General features: G+C 37.6%; 1 protein-coding gene across 1 annotated transcript in view; it reads left to right on the top strand.

The window, feature by feature from the left end:
• Nucleotides 1-489: 489 nt before the first annotated feature.
• HACL2 (2-hydroxyacyl-CoA lyase 2) overlaps nt 490-16797 on the top strand; it is an 80235-nt gene continuing 63927 nt past the window's right edge. Inside the window, exon 1 of the mRNA XM_026716725.2 lies at nt 490-783. The gene's annotated coding sequence lies outside the window, so the exon portion shown is untranslated. The remainder of the gene's footprint in view (nt 784-16797) is intronic.

Here is a 16797-nt window from a genome sequence, read left to right as displayed (position 1 = left end):
GTGTCAAACACCCCAACAGGGGCCTACCATATGGTCGTGTTATGGGCTAAGCATACGCTAAAGCAGGGGTCTCCAACTTGTGGTCCACTGCCCACAACACGACCTCGGGCTAATCGCCAGTGGGCCGTGTCAGGAGCCGGCTGGTGCGCGCGCCCACGGCGCTCGCGACGGCGCCACGTCATAGCGAATTTACCCCGCCCACAAAATCATCTCTTTCCCCCCTCCCGTCTGCCAACCCGGAAAGGTTGGGAACTTCGCTGTAAAGCAATGGTGAGCTACGGTTTGCTTATGCCGCGAATTGAAAGTCTTCTATCGCAGCCGTTTGAAACGGCAACACTGCTTAACAGCAGGGCCAAAGAGCGACGTTCGGCCTGGATTGAGGCCTTGGCGCTTCCTGTCGCGGGGGGGGGGAGTGTCGTGTGATTTTTATTTTTCTGGGGCGGAAACATCTGGATTTTCAGCGGCTCTTGACCACTCTTTATTTTGTAGGCGAGAGATCCCGGCCTGGGAAGAGACTGTAGGCGATCTTCCAGAGGCGGAGAAACGGCATGCAAAACCGCCCGGCCTTCGCGACTATGCACCTGAGTCGATGAATGGCAGCAACTGCTGCCAATCAAGTTGCCAGTTGTTTCCCCAGGTCTTGTTTCCGGCGGGGCGAAAGCGGTGTGCGCCGGAGTAGGCGGTGCCGGCCTCATGCCCATATAGCGAACCCGCCCGCCAACGCCCATTTATTCGCCAGCGGTCCGGTGCCTGTTTTCCCCAGGTTTGCTCGTTCCTAGCTCGGTAAGTTGAAGGCTTCGAATGTCACTCACTTTTCCAAAATCGGGTGCCGGAGTGGAGACGGGAGGGTGGAGGGAAAGTCACCCTTGGACTTTCGTGGTTGGCGTGGCAGAGTTTTAAGAGTATGAATTCCATAGTCAGTTCCGCAGTGGAATTTGCACCCCGCGAGTGTCGTCTTGCCTGACACATGGACGTTTTCCCATTCTTTCAGCGGTGGAGTTGCCACTCTTTGTAGAGACGTATGATGCCAACTGCTTCCCTTCCTTTCACAGTCCCGCAGCATTTCCACCAGACACGATGTTCCCAGCAAAACTGGTCGAAGAAATGCGGAGTAGATTGGTTTTATAAGTTGAGCTTCTGGGCAGGCAGCCAATTCCGCAGAGAGAGTGTGGAAGTAAGAAAATGTAGGATGAGCTTTATTCTGTACAAGTTGACATTGGTGTGTGCATAAGCGCACCAACGTGTCCTATTGGTTTTTTTATTTTTCTTATATGTATCCATTTTATGTATTCATAACTATGTTTATATTTATACCTGTTATCTTATAATCGCTTGACAAGATAAATAAATAAAATAAATATCTCCCACTTTTTGCCAGAGGAAAAGAAGCTGCCTAATAATTATGTACACCTTGATATAGGGTGTTGGTCTCCTTAGGCCACACCCTCATTACACAAATATACCTCACCTGATATGCTTGGAGGTGGAAAATATGCATAAAAATGATGATATGATCAAAATACTCACTTGCCTAATAATTGTGCACACAGTGTAGGTACATCCAACAATATTTTGCCAGAGTTGAGTGTAGTCAATCAAAAGAAGGCCTGTTGGAGCCCCAATGTGGATGGTGGCTCTAACTTTATGAATATCTATTAGCATTTTTTATTATATATATATATATATATATGGATCTTTGTTAGTTGAGTTTCTCACGTAAGATTCAAAGTATCTAGGTAACTTTTCATGAAGTCTCATTCATCATCATCAGGCCTCTGTCTTTGGCTCTTGCTTTTCAGACTGAAAAGCAAGAGCCAAAGACAGAGGCCTGATGATGATGAATGAGACTTCATCAAACGTTGCTCTAGATACTTTGAATCTTACGCGGAGAAAACCCAACAACCAAAGATCCACATACAAATACCGCAGAACCTCAGAAAAACAAATATATATATATATATATATATATATATATATATTTTCAGTGTGTGTTCAGCTCTTGGTTTAATAATTTTTATTTTCATTTTTAATATAAATAGAGCAACATATTCAATATCCATATCAACAGTGTGTTGGCTGGTTACAATTCGTTTGAGTAATACTCATCATAATTTCTAATAGTAATCTTGTAATGACAGTGCTTTTCCCTCATATATTAATACATAATAATAATCAAAATTAATAAGTTACAATAATTAATCCTAATAGCAAAATTAATCTTTCTATTGTGATTTTAGAAGTTCTAACTTCTGTTTCTCTTATTTAACCATGTTTATTCATTTCTGCACATTCTAAGACTTTTGTTATTATCTTTTCTGTAGAGATCTCATCATTCAATGTTGTGCAAACACGATTCTGGCTGCTGTTAACACATGTACTATTAAATATACATTCCTTTTACTGTATTTATTGTATTTTTCTGTATTTTTCTGGTATGCCCAACAGAAATATTTCCAGTTTTAAATTTATATGTTCCTTTTATCATTTTTTCTATCCAGGTATGTATTTTACTTCATTATTTTTTTTTTGCTTTCACGCATGTCCACCAAATGTGGTAGTACAAGGCCGGGATATGGTTTCATTCCAACACTTGGCAGTCATATTCTTAAACATTTTAGCTAATCTTGCTGGAGAGAAGTGCCATCTATAAAACATTTTGTATAGGTTTTTATTATATGCAATGGACATTGTCAATTTATAGTTTCTATCCCATAACTGTTGCCATGTGTCCAATTCTATAGAATGCCCAAAGTTTTTAGCCCATGCTATCATGATTTCTTTTACTTGTTCCTCTTCCATTCTAATAGTCAATAGATAATTACAATTTTTTAAAATCAGTTTCTTCTCCGGTCCCATTAAGATTTGATCCAATTCTTTTGGTTCTTTATTAAAACCATATGTTTTAGCATCTTTATAATATCTAGATCAGTGGTCGCCAGCCAGTGGGCCGTGGTCCATGAGAAAATTTTGGTGGTCCGCAGAGAAATGTCATCCCCAGAGCACTCCCCAAAGCAATTAATTCAGGCTGCACAGGAACACAAGGCTGTGCAGCCCACATGGCCCATGGGAACCCTTCCCACCCATTCAACTTGCCTGCTAAGTTGCTATTTTTTATTTTTCACTGACCATCAGCGGTTCTGCTGTGCTGGGAGATTTAGATTAGATAGAAAGCAGCAAATCGTTGGACTTCTTGCTTTCTAGCTAATCTTTAGATCTTGGCTCTGCTTTTTTTTTTTAAGCAAATTTTATTAATTTTACAAAACAATATACAGACAAACAAAACATAAAATATAATAACATATGAAATCTTTTTCTGAAAAAACCAATACAACATCTTATTTAAAGACAGAGTAATTCCAAAATATCACATTTCCATATAAACACAATTTAGTATATATATTTACCTTATCTGTTCAACTTCATATCTTATCCCAACTCTCTTTATTACTCCCTTTCCTTCTATTTATTCAAATTATATCTCTTTTACTTTAGATTGTATACATTTTTTATATCCATCTGTCTTATTTATAATTTCATTGTTCTCTTCCAATACACAAACAGACAAAACATAAAACATAAAAAACATAAAACATTTTTTCTGAAAGTTGCTTGATCTCGGGTTAAAACTCATCGTACAGACACAACTTCAAAAATCATGTTCCTTTTATATACCATTCCATATCTTATTACCATTTTCTATATAGCTTCTTCCTTCTTTTAACTCTTAGTTTTATTCTACTTATCTCATCTCAGTTCAAATCAAAATACTTGTCATTCTTTGTCTGTTCTCAGCTATCCATTCATCTTTTCTCTTTAAAGAAAACTTCTCCTGTACACTGATTGGAGTATGACGCCTTTAACTCTTTCCCCTAACCTAATAATACTTAATATCACACATAACTTGTACTGGGATTCTGTTTAGTACATTCTAAAATTACACAATGTATTATATAGAAAGAAAAAAAGAAAAAAAAGAAAGAACAACAACAAAAGAACAGATTTATAGATATATAATGTGGCTAGTACCACTGTCAATACCATTAAAAAATTAATCATATATCTTAATACTCATTTATATCTTAAGCATTTTATTCTAAAAAACACATATAAAAACACAATCTTATGTACCTTACAGAATCCCTTTTTCAATTAAATTTACCCATTGTCTCTAAATGGATTTTGTTTCTTAAATCTTGCTTCCCATCATTAAGGCTTCTCATCCCTTCCTTTCTCCCTTGCTTATTCTTCTCCTTACCCTTTTTACCCCTTTGTCTCTCCACCTCCCTTTTCTTCTTCTGCTTTCCCCCTTTCTGTTGTTTTCTAACCTTATATCCACCTTTCAACTCATTTTTATCTTTTTTGGTTGTCTTTTTAAGTCTTAAAATCCCCTTTTTCTTTTCTTCTTTCTTCTCCTCCCCAAATAAAATCACATGTTCATCAAAAATGGCTTCTTCTTTATCCCAGTCGTCCTGCTGCGCAATCGATTCTCCATAAATACGTACCGCCATTTCTAGAAATTGAAAAAGAGTGCCCAAAGTATCTTTCCATTCTTGTTCTTCCTTTTTATATTTTTGATATTCAGTTTTTGATTCATCCACAGATAATGCCATTATAAAGAGAAAAAAGTTTTCCCAAAACAGCCACCAAAGTACTTTTAAGCAAAAATAATTCCCAGAAGATCCAAAGTCACCAAACAATCCAGATAAACTATTTCTTTTTGCACTTTTTCCTTTCTTCCATTTCTTTTTCTGGGGTTGAGTCACAAAGTTCCAATTAGAATATGTCTTTTTGAAGTCTTATTAATGTCCAAATAGCTCTTTGAAATTCTAGGCAGTCTCCTCCTTATTTTCAAATTCTACTCCAATTTTTTTTCCTCTCCCTTCCCACTTACAGCATAAAAAGATTTTTCTTTAGATATTCAGAAATCCATATCCCCTTAGTATTAGCATAGTCTTTAGCATTTAGCATACCTCCAATGCGGGTTTTCCGATTTCTCATAAAGTTCTATCACTGTTCCGTTTGGAAGGAGAGTGAAAAGAAAAAAAGTTTTCCCTTTAATATCCATTCGCCACTTGTACAATCTGGGAATAATGTATCTTTAGTAAATATTAAATATCAGGATACTTTCACTGTTGCTTTGTCCCTGTCAGCAAAGATCACTTTCACTTCTTCACAGCTCCTCCTGCACTTTCTCTTTCCGGCTGAGCTCTTCTATGTGGCGGCCATTGCTGACCGCCGCTCAGCTGCCTTCGGAAAAGGGGATTTAGCCGGCTAGGGAAGAGAGATGCGATGTCTCTCGTCCCTGCCAGAGCCCCCCTGTCTTCACCACCTTCTGCAAAGGTGGCTTAGCCCCGAAGCCGGATGGCTCGGGGCACTCGGGCAGTGAACCAGGCAGAAACCGCGCACAGTCGCGGATTCCTGCCTGCACCGAAGCGCTGCAGACCGGAAGTTCAGATCTTCAGCTCTGCTTTTTAACCTTCCTTAGGACTGAAGCTTCTATTTGTCAGTGCAGATTCAGGTAGTTGATGGCAGAAAAACAGATCTCTGTGATTTTGTGAGCAACTCAATCTGCCTGCCTGCTTTGCCTGATTTTGGGTAAAAATTGCTCTTTTTTATAAAAAAAAAAATCAATATTTACATAAATATTTATAATATTTACATACAAGCCATGCCTAGCCTGTCACATGACCACCAAGCCACATCCACAAATTAGGCCACGCCCAAGAACCGGTTGTTAAAAATATTTGAATCCCACCCCTGCCTCTATGTTTGTGTATGTGTGTGTGTATGGTGGGGGGAAGAGAGAGGTTAGATTTCCCACCCCCCTCTCTCTCTCCCTCCCCCCTCCCCCCCAACATCAGCAAGCCACCATCAGTCAAAATTCATATTAGTGGTCCCCGGGATTTTCAAATTACGAGTTTGGTGGTCCCTGAGGTCCAAAAGGTTGGTGACCCCTGATCTAGATTGCATCTGTACATGTGGCCACCATGCTAAGTCTATCCCTTGGTTATTCAATTCCTGTTTATTTTTCAATTCCCCATTCTCATCCAAAATATCTTCGTATCTCACAATTTTTTCCATATCCATCGCATTTGGGTGTATTGGTGCCTCCATCGTGGAGAGGCATACTGGTATTTTCAAATAGTATTTTTCCTTGATTTTTGCCCATACTGAGAACAGAGCATTTCTGATATAGTGTCTTTGAAAGTATTATGTTTCTCATACTGTAGGAAGGCATGCCACCCCAATTGCAAATCATGTCCCAGAGTTATCCATTCTTTTAGCCAAGTAAGGGCAACTGCTTGGTAGTACCCAATTTGGCAACCCAAAGTCTCCTCTGTTAATAGAGTCTTGTAGTAATTTCAGGCTTATTCTTGCCTTTCTACATTGCCAAATAAATTTGGATACTATTCTATTTAGTTCCTCAAAATGTTTCCTTTCTAACTTTATTGGGATTGTTTGGAACAGGTTTAACAGTCTCGGTAAGATATTCCTTTTGATGGTGGCTTTTCTTTCTAGCAGTGATAGTTACATTTTTTCCACTTTTCCAAATCTAGCTTAATTTACTGTGTTAGTTTTAAATAGTTGTCTTCTTTTATAGTTACACATCTCGCTGATAGGTAGCTCCCCAAATATTTTACTTTTTTTACTATGTGAATATCTCTCTTTTCATTAGGTCTTTTTTGTGTTTATCTGTAAAATTCTTAACTAAGATTTTAGTTTTCTCTTTATTTATTTTCAGTCTTGCAACATCACCATAGTCTTCTATTTTCTTTATTAATTTGAGTCTTGTTCTTGCAGTTCCTCTATGATGAAGTCCAAATCATCTGCGAAAGCTTGTAGTTTGTATTTTTTTTTCTTTTTTTTTCCATGCCTTGTATTTCTATATCTTGGTGGATGTTTCTATTTAACACTTCCAAAACCAGAATAAATAGAGGGGATAATGGACATCCTTGTCTTCTGCGCTTTTAATATTAATATTCTCTGTTATATCCCCATTTACAAACACTTTTGCATTCTGCTTAGTGTACATTGCATTAATCACAATAAATTTTCCCCAAATTCCATACATGTTAGCTGCAGTATCGTGAATCAGTTTACATTATCAAATGCACCCAGAAACATCAGTGCCATTTGTTTTTTAAGGTGTGTTTCATAATATTCCAATGTGTTCAAAATTATTCTCATGTTGTTTTTAATTTATCTATTCAGTAAGAAGCCATTCTGGTCTGAATGTATAAATTCATTCAGGAATCTCTTCAATCTTTCAGCTATTATTGGTGTGTAAATTTTGTAGTCCACATTTAAAAGTGAGATAGGTTTATAATTTTTAATTTGTGATAAATCTGCATCTTCTTTTGGTATGAGGGCGATATTTGTTTCCATCCAGGATTTTGCTATTTTGCTTCTAACAGGACTTCATTGTAAACTTCCAGCATTAATAATCCCAGAAAGTCTTGTAGTTGTTTATAGCGGCGGTCGCCAACCGGTGGCCATGGCCCACTGGTGGGCCATGAGAAAATGTTGGTGGGCCACAGAAATCTCTCCCCCAGAGCATCCCCCCAAAGCAATTAATCCAGGCTGCGCAGAAACACAAGGCTCCCTGTCCACTCACTCCTTACCCTGCAAACTTGTCTGCTAAATTGCTATTTTTCCTTTATCCGACCATCTGTTCTGCTGTGCCGGGAGATTTAAAATAGCTAGGAAGCAGGAAATGATTGGATTTCTTGCTTTCTAGTTAAGCACAGCTGAACCTCCCTTAGGAGTGAAGGTTTGCTTGCAAGCAAATTCAGTGCAGACTCACGGTAAGCAAGTTTGAAAGACTGCGCTAGTCGATGGCAGATAGATAGATCACTGAATGATTCTGTGAGCAACTCAATCTGCCTGCTTTGCCTGATTTTGGATAAAAGTTGCTTTTTTATTAAAAAAAATCAATATTTACATACATGGTGTGTTGTGACTTAATTTTATGAGTTTGCTTGCAAGCAAATTTTGTGACAGACTGAGCTAGTCAATGGCAGATAGATTTCTGAATGAATCTGTGATTCTGATAGCAACTCAATCTGCCTACCTGCTTTGCCTGAGTTTGGGTAACAGTTGCTCTTTTTTTAAATAAAAAATTCAATATTTACATGCATGATGTGTTGTGAGTTAATTTTTTGAGTTTGCTTGCTAGCAAATTTTATGAGTTTGCTTGCAAGCAAATTTTATTTGACAGACTGAGCTAGCCAATGGCAGATAGATAGATTTCTGAATGAATCTGTGATTCTGTGAGAGACTCAATCTGCCTGCCTGCTTTGCCTGATTTTGGGTAAAAGTTGCTCTTTTTAATAAAAAAAATCAATATTTATATAAATATTTATAATATTTACATACAAGCCATGCCCAGCCAGTCACATGACCACCAAGCCACACCCAACAAATTAGGCCATGCCCACAGAACCAGTTAGTGGTCCCTGGAATCTAAAATTATGAGTTTGATGGTCCCTGAGGTCCAAAAGATTGGCGATCTCTGGTTTATAGAATTCTGCCAGTATGCTATCTGGTCCTGGTGTTTTATTATTCTTCTGTCTCTTAATTGTCTCTGTTAATTCAAACATTGCTATCCTTTCATTTAATTTAGATCTTATTTCTTCAGGGACTTTAGGCAATCTGGCTTCTAGGTATCGTTTTATTTTATCCTCCAATAGTCCCTCTTGTTCATGTAGATTTTCATAATAGTTCTGAATTGCTGTAATTTTGATACTGTAGTGTATCTTCTCGTCTATCAAAACTTTGTATCTATTTTTTTTCTTTTTTCTTTTTTAGAATGTATGCCAACCATCTTCCTGGTTTATTAGCATTTTCGAAGAAATTTTATTTCATACTCTTATTTTTTTGATCCAGTTATTTTTTGAGTAAGCTCAATTTGTGTTTTATTATTTCCATTTGATTTTTGAGCTTCTTTTCTTGTGGCTTTTTCTTTGTTCTAGTTCTAGTCTTATTGTACTGTCCCTCCAGTGTTTTTTTGATGTTGCTTCTTTTCCTTATTTTTCCTTCCTATATACCAGTGATGGTGAACCTATGGTATGCATTCCAGAGGTGGCACGCAGAGCCCTCTGTCTGGGCACGCGAGCTGTCACCCCAGCTCAGCTCTGCCGTGCATGCATGCACGCACCTCCCACCAGCCAGCTGGTCTTCGGGTCTCTGTTGCGCATGTGTGTGGAGTGGGGGCCGCACACACGGGGGTTGTGCATGCATGCATGGGGCATGGTGTACACACAGGGTCATGCACACATGTGAGGTCACACATGCATGCATGGGGCACTGGAGGGGTCACGTACGCATGCACGGAGGGGTAGGATGCATGCATGTGGTGCGTGCACGTTGCATTTTGGAGATGCACATGCATGCTTTGGGCACTTGCTGCCGAAAAGGTTAGCCATTACTGCTATATAGGATATAGCTAATCCTCGAAAGTATGTCTTTGCTGTGTCCCATACGCTTTGTAGTGAGGTCTCTTCCTTTCTATTTTCTTTAAAGAAGAATGTCATTTCTTTTTCTGTTATTTGTATGAATTCTTTTATCTTTTAATGTAGATTGATTTAACATCATCTCACTTTTTTCTTATATCCTTTCAATTTAATCCTAACTGACTTGTGGTCTGCCCATAGATTTGGCTCTACTTCTATTTCTTATACATCAGTACATAGTTCTGATGACATCCATGCCATATCTATCTTTCACCAGGATTGATGGCTATAGTAGTATGTATATTGGTTTTTCTCCAGATTTCTTTCTCTCAATCTATCTTGAAAACTCATTTCCTCCACCGATTTAAAGAAAGTTTTTGGTAGGGTTTTCCTTACCTTTATGTTTGTTTTACTGCTTCTGTAGTCTAGCTTTACATCTATGATTTCATTAAAATCTCCTATTAGACAAATGTTTTCATAGTTCAATTCTGCAATATTCTGTTGAAATTTCCCATAAAAATCTTGCTTGTTGTTTGGTGCATATATTACTGTCAAGAGCACCTGTTTGTGATTTATTATTACTTCCACCATCAATATTCTTCCATCTTCGTCTGTGTATATTGGTTTGACTTTTATTGTTTCTTTGATATATAAGACCACCCTACTTCTATTGTGCCAATGAAAAATATAGTTTCCCAATTTTGGGATAGTCTAAGAGTTTGCTGTGTTGTCTTTTGATAGGTATTTCTTGTAGGCAGATTAGGTCTAAGTACATTTTTTTCAGTTTCATAAAGAATCTTCTTTTCATGGGAAATTTTAGTCCATTTATATTAATCGATAGTAAGTTTATTTCTTCTTTGACTTATAGGTGGGTTTTGCTGTTCTAGTTGCTCTCTACTCCTTTGTTCTTACGCCTTCTTCTGCTCGTCTCTTTTGTTCAACTTCACTTCCTTGTTGCTTAGTTGTCATTTCATGTCATTAATTTCTCTTGTCCTCTATTTCCTGCTTCCTCTCGTTTGTTGCTCCTGTGACTTAAAGTAATAGTCATAGAATTCATATGCACTATCTAGAAAGTCCAGTCCAGGGGTGGGATTCTACTGATTCTCACCTATTCGCTAGAACCTGTTGTCAAGTTTTTAAGCAGTTCGAAGAACTGGTTGTTGAAAGAAATCTTTTGTTTTTTTCCACTTTACAGGGATAATCCTGTAAGGAAGGCAGGAAGGAAACTCATGCCCTTGGTAGAGTCGGACTCTGAGGGAGAGGAGGAACAGCCGACAGGGAGTGGAGGTGTGGCTCCGTAGGTTGTGGAGGAGGCTGGGGAAGGGCAGAGGCCAGCTGGGAAGTCAGAGGAACAACCAGACCCATCCCCTCTGCATCCTAGGACATGCAGGGAGGAATGGAGAAGGCAACAACTTGGCTTATGAAAGAGGGAAGCGGCCATAATCCTCCTCATTGGTTGCAGCTGGGAGACTGGTATATAAGAGAGATGATTACAACACAGCGTTGCTAGAAGCAAAGCGTGTGTTATTTTGGGCTGAAGTTGGTTGGCATCCTTCCAACAGACCGCCTTGTTATCTCTCTGAATTAGGTAATTACTTATCCCGGTCCATTGTGGAAATTTTATCATTGCAGTTTATTTGGTTTTTTATTTCACCTCTATCTGCTCATTAAGTTCAGACTGTATTGCTTTCTTTTGAAGACTATTTTTGAGTATGTTTTATCTCCAACTGAGAATTATTGAACAGTGGGGCCAAGTTGGAGGCATTAAAGGACATTTATTTACATTTTGGATTTTGTTACATTTGTGTTACACTCCGGGTCATCACAGAAACATTCTGGTGTGTTTCTAGCATAATCTTTATTGACCTGCTTACAGAAACTGCCTCTCCGTTAATCCTTACTACATTCTTGGGAGTACGCCTAGACTTTGTGTTTCCGGAGGTTTTTTTTTTCTTTGCTGGTACTTTCTTAAAGGGGAAGGGTTGTTTTAAGCTTTTTACACTGCTGTTGGGAGGAAATACTCCCCTGTTGGAGTTCTTCCAGCCGGGATCAGCACTTTGAAGAAATAATTGAATGACGAAGCAGAGCTTCTTGGCTAGCTAGAAAGATTGACATTCAAACGTGAGTTTACATACCTTTTCTGAGTTTTGGTCTAAAAGTGGTTTTTGGTTAAGTTTAATTGTGCTTGGTGCCGTTTAATCCTGTGTTTATTGGTGGGATAATTTTCCCTATTCAGCTTTGTTTGGAAGGAAAAAGGTTAATTTCTGTTCCTGAAAAGAAACTGGGTTGAGAAATCTGGCTAGTTCCTGGGTCTATTTGTTCTGATAATTGGTTTAACAAGTAACAGCTACTGTTGTGATTTAATTATTTGTACTGTGTTTGAATTTTTTCCTGCCTCATGGTTTCTTTTTCCATCTGGGGCGGGGGTCTTCCTTCACTGCTTTACTGGTTCCTGACACTATCCTTTTGAGGCGTTCTTCCAAGAGGCAGGATGCAAGCTTGGCACTGATTTTTTTTACTGCCTTTCTGGGGGGCACATGATCTTTCCTTAAATCTGGATGATTTCCTTAGGATATCTTGTGAGGTGAGTAAGACCAGCTGGTGTCTTTAAGTGGTGCAAAATACCAATAATACATTTAGAGTTAGTGTGCTTTAGATTGTGATTTTATTTTATTTCAAAATGACTGGCTTAGTTCAGTGTAATACTTGCTTTCCAGCTGTCTTTCGCAGTACTCTTTTCTAATTTTAATACTGTCCTCTTTGTAAAAAAATTAACAGTCTACATGGACAGATTACCTATCTACAATCTCTAATCTGTGCTCTCCAAGCAGAAATTAGGTGCCCAATCCAGCCATCTATTGAGCTGCCAAGCTACCAGCCCCCACTACCACAAAGATCCTACAGGAAAAGGACAGTATGGACAACCGTGGGATCTGGCAGGGTGAGAGCCATGGACCATAAACCTGGCATGATATTCTTCCGACTAAAATCGGAATTCTGATTTTTTTTGTTTTCCAAACAGTGATTCCTACTTTTTTTCATTTTTGCCATAAACTCTCGATCCTTTTTTGTTACATCGGTCTAGACCTTTCTGTGCCTCCGATCGATCCGATCAGAGCTAGCTCCGCGGCCATGAGCCGCACCAGCCATGCAGAGCAAGCTAGTGTATGAGGGCTGGGGCGCGTGCTGGCATCGTGCGTACGGCCTGTGTTTCAATCAGTCATATGCATGTCCAAAAGTCGCGGTGTGGAAATTTTCACACATTTCGTGCAACCAGACAGCGCGAAAATAAAAGCACGCAAATATACGTACCTCTATGTACGTCTTGATTCCGCGAAATTAGAAACACGCGAAATTGTTTTAACTCGACCGAACACGGAGAAGGCGGAGCCACGTTGCTGCGATACAGCTGCAATCTTGGGGCTCTGAGATTGCAGCTGATATCTTCGCCCCTGGTTGGTCCTAATGGACCTAAGCCGTCCCGTAGAGACGGTGATAATAAGGGGCGCGTTCTGCTGATCCCAGGGACATCGCAAAGTCCCTGGCTGACCCAGAAGAAGCCCTTTTACCATCGGCGAAGAGGCAGCCCCGGCTGCTGAAGCTGTGACAGCTCCGGAAGAAAGAGGCTGAATGAGATCGTGCATCGGCTGGTGAGAATTTTTTTTTTTTCTCTCGGGGACTCAAGGACACTCTAAAATGAGAAGAATTCTGTAAGACTTTGGACAAAAACAGATGGAACTGATCTAGCGGCGATTTCTTAGAGAGAATGTCAAAATGAGGCTTGGCTTTTTACTTTTACTTTTGTTTTCATTGAACTTCCATTGAGATCTAGTAACTGTAACTAGACTGGTTTTTCCTTTTATATTCATCTAATTTTTCTTTCTTTTTTCCCCCTTTTGATTGTTAATAGTTTTTTTTAGAATAGAGGCTCCCTTTAGTAATTTTTTTTTAAAATATATATATATATATGTATATTTCCCTCTTTCCCTCTTTTTACTAGGCTTTTTGGGGAAAGGAGGGGGAGTGGATTAAAGAAACTTTGTAACACTGCCAACTAGAGGCTTGAAGATACTTTATTTGAAAGTTGAAAGAGCTGTGAAGGAATTCTTTCTCAAGGACACTGGAACTTGATTAGATAGAGGGAAGAACACCGGAGAATGTTTTAACAGGTGTTCTTTGGAACTTCTATTATTGAGTACTTGAAGTTTGGCTTTGGAATTTGTGGAGAAGCCATAATAAGAGCCTTGGATAACTAAATAAGATGCAGTGTGCTTTCTTTCTTATTTTTCTTTAGTTGTTTCATCCCTCCTCATCAACCCCACAGTAGTTTGTAATATTTGTATATCTATTTTCTCTTTCTTTTGTTTGACTTTATTTTTAATTTTTAAACGTACTTTTTTTTTTTTTAAGGGAAAGCCTCAGAATAGTTTTTCTTTTTGCTCATTGGGATTTTTGCCTTTTCTATTCTCTATTTTCATTTTTTATTTATCTTTATGGTTATTTTTTTTTATTTTTTGAGACCTTACAATTGGACTAGGGTGTGAAGTACCTGAAGAATTCTTTCTTTCTTTTTCCTTTTTTTTTTTTTTGATCATTGCTTTATTGATCATTCTTAATTTTTATTTTTGAATTATAAGTGGCCATCTTACAATAGGATTAAGGTTTAGAAGAACCTGAAGAATCTCCTTTTTTTTCTTTTTTCTTTTTAATCTTCTTTTTCTCCTTCTCTTTTTAATCCTGGACTCTTTATTTTTTATTGGCTTTTTTTTCTTTTTAATGTTTTTCTTCTTCCCAATTGGATTATAATTGGCTACCCTACTGATTGGATTAAAGGAGTTTAAAGATCTTGAGTTATTCAAATGAGTAAGAAAACGTTACCTTCTGGCAGTTCAACTTCTGCTCCTGCTTCTCCATCAACTGGAGGACGACTATCAATAACGGCGAAGCAAGATAAAGTACAAATGGATCTAGCGATGATTATACAAGGAATACAAGAACTCAAAACAAGCATTGACCAAAGAACAGAGAGTATTGAACAAAGAATTGCAAAGACTGATGAAAAAATTGAAAACTTTCAACAGATGATGGCAAAACAGGAGGACAGACTCCAAAAAATTGAGGAGAAAGATAAACAAAGAGATGAGACAATTGGAAATATTGTTAGCAAATTAACAACGGTGCAACAAGATATAACTGGGATGTTGAAGTGGGAGATGGATAGGTCAGAATTTTATCTCAGATTTCAAAATATTGAGGAAGAAAAAGGACAGGATTTGGCGGCTGTAATGATAGAAATTCTGGCTGGAGCTTTGGAGATAACAGAGGAAAAGATGATGGACGGAGTAGATGAGATATATCGTGTTTTCACAAGATATGCAATGAGGAATAAGCTACCAAGGGAGATCCATGTCAGATTTACTAAAAAGACTATTAAAACACAAATATTACAAGTTGCAAGAGATAAGGGGCTGAAATATAAAGGTAAAGAGATTATGGTTTTAAAACAAGTCCCCAGAAGAGTGAGAGAGATGAGAAGAGAATATCGATTCTTGACCAAAAAATTATTGGAAAAAGATGTGAATTATAGATGGTTGATCCCAGAAGGATTAATGTTTATATGGCAAGAACAGAGACACAGAATCGACTCAATTGAGAAAGCGGAATTATTCCACAACAAATTTTTTGGAAGAAGAGAAATAGAGACAGAAAAAGAGACCTTTGTAATTGAGCCTCAAGAAGACCAGATGAGACCGGGGAAAGAAGAAGGTGCGGTAGGTGGACAAATGGAGACCAAAGAACAACGTGAAGTAAGATCCACAAGAACTGTTAGACCTAAATATAAAACATAACTATGGAGGAAAAAAAATTGATTTCTATGAATATAAATGGATTGAACTCTGCTATTAAAAGAAGAAAAATCTTTCATAAATTAGAGAAGTTAAAATTTGATATAATTTGCCTACAAGAAGTACATATTAAAAAACAATATCAACGATTATTGGTAAGACCAAAACGGGGGAAAATTTTTACTTCCTTGACTAACTGTAAGAAAAGAGGAATGGTCCTGTATATTAAAGAAAATATTATAGCAAAATTGGTTTATACTGATGAAGATGGAAGAGTATTAATGGTTGAAATAGTGGATAACAATATAAAAATATTACTTGTTGCAATTTATGCTCCGAACGATAAACAAGAAGAATTTTATAAAAAGCTACATATGAAATTAATTGGACTGGACCATGGCAATATAATTATGATGGGAGATCTTAATGGAATTGTAGATAATAAATTCGACTATACAGCAACAGCATTAAAACAAAATAGAAAGACTCTCCCTAAATCCTTTTTTAAAATGGTAGATGAATTAAATTTAAAAGATATATGGAGAGAAAGAAATGGTAAAACCCAGCAATATACTTTTTATTCAAATAGACACTTATCATGGTCCAGAATAGATATGATTTGGACCTCATCAGAACTAATATCTAACATTCAAGAAACAAATATAGAAACGGGTATATGGGCTGACCATAACCCTATGACAATTAAATGGAAAGGACAAAGAAGAAGATCTAGATGGACATTAAATAACGCTATCTTAAAGGAAAAAGACTTTATACAATGGATGGACAAAGAATTGGCCTTCTTCTTCAGTGAAAATAAAGAAGATACTTCAATGCAGAATGTTTGGGATACAATGAAGGCATATGTGAGAGGATTAATAATGGACTATACAAAGAAAAAGAATATTAGGAAGAGGCAAACTATTAAAGCTTTAGAAGATGATTATAAAAAACTGGAAAAAGATTTGCAGAATATGCCACAGAAAAAAGATATTAAATTCAAAATGGATATAATTAAACATAAGATGGGTCAGGCGGAGAAAGAGGAGTTGGCACAAAAAATTAGAAGTGCTAAACAGAACTATTTTGAAGATGCAAATAAACCAGGTAGATGGCTAGCATATAAATTGAGAAAGGAGAAAGAATCTAGGAGAATAGTACAGTTAATAGATGATCAAGGTCAAATATGTTATGGTAATAAGGACAAAAAGATAATTATCCAAGACTTTTATGGACAATTATATAAACAGGAGGATTTTGATGAGGAAAGAATTAAGCTTTATCTACAAAATGCTAACCTACCCAAGATATCTGAAGAGACTGAAAAAATGTTAGAAAGTACCATAACAATGATGGAACTAACGGAAGCATTTAATAGGCAGAATAATGGAAAAGCACCAGGCCCAGATGGGCTCCCGGCAGAATTTTATAAAACATTACAAGAATCGTTGAGCATTCCATTGTTAGAAGTTATGAATGAAGCCATGTTAAATAAGAAA

Source organism: Pseudonaja textilis, chromosome 2, assembly GCF_049901715.1.
Source record: "Pseudonaja textilis isolate UNSWEBS1 chromosome 2, rPseTex1.2, whole genome shotgun sequence".
NCBI classification, from domain to species: domain Eukaryota; kingdom Metazoa; phylum Chordata; class Lepidosauria; order Squamata; family Elapidae; genus Pseudonaja; species Pseudonaja textilis.
Note: the sequence above shows the minus strand (reverse complement) of the source record. Positions and strands in the feature narration are given on the sequence as shown.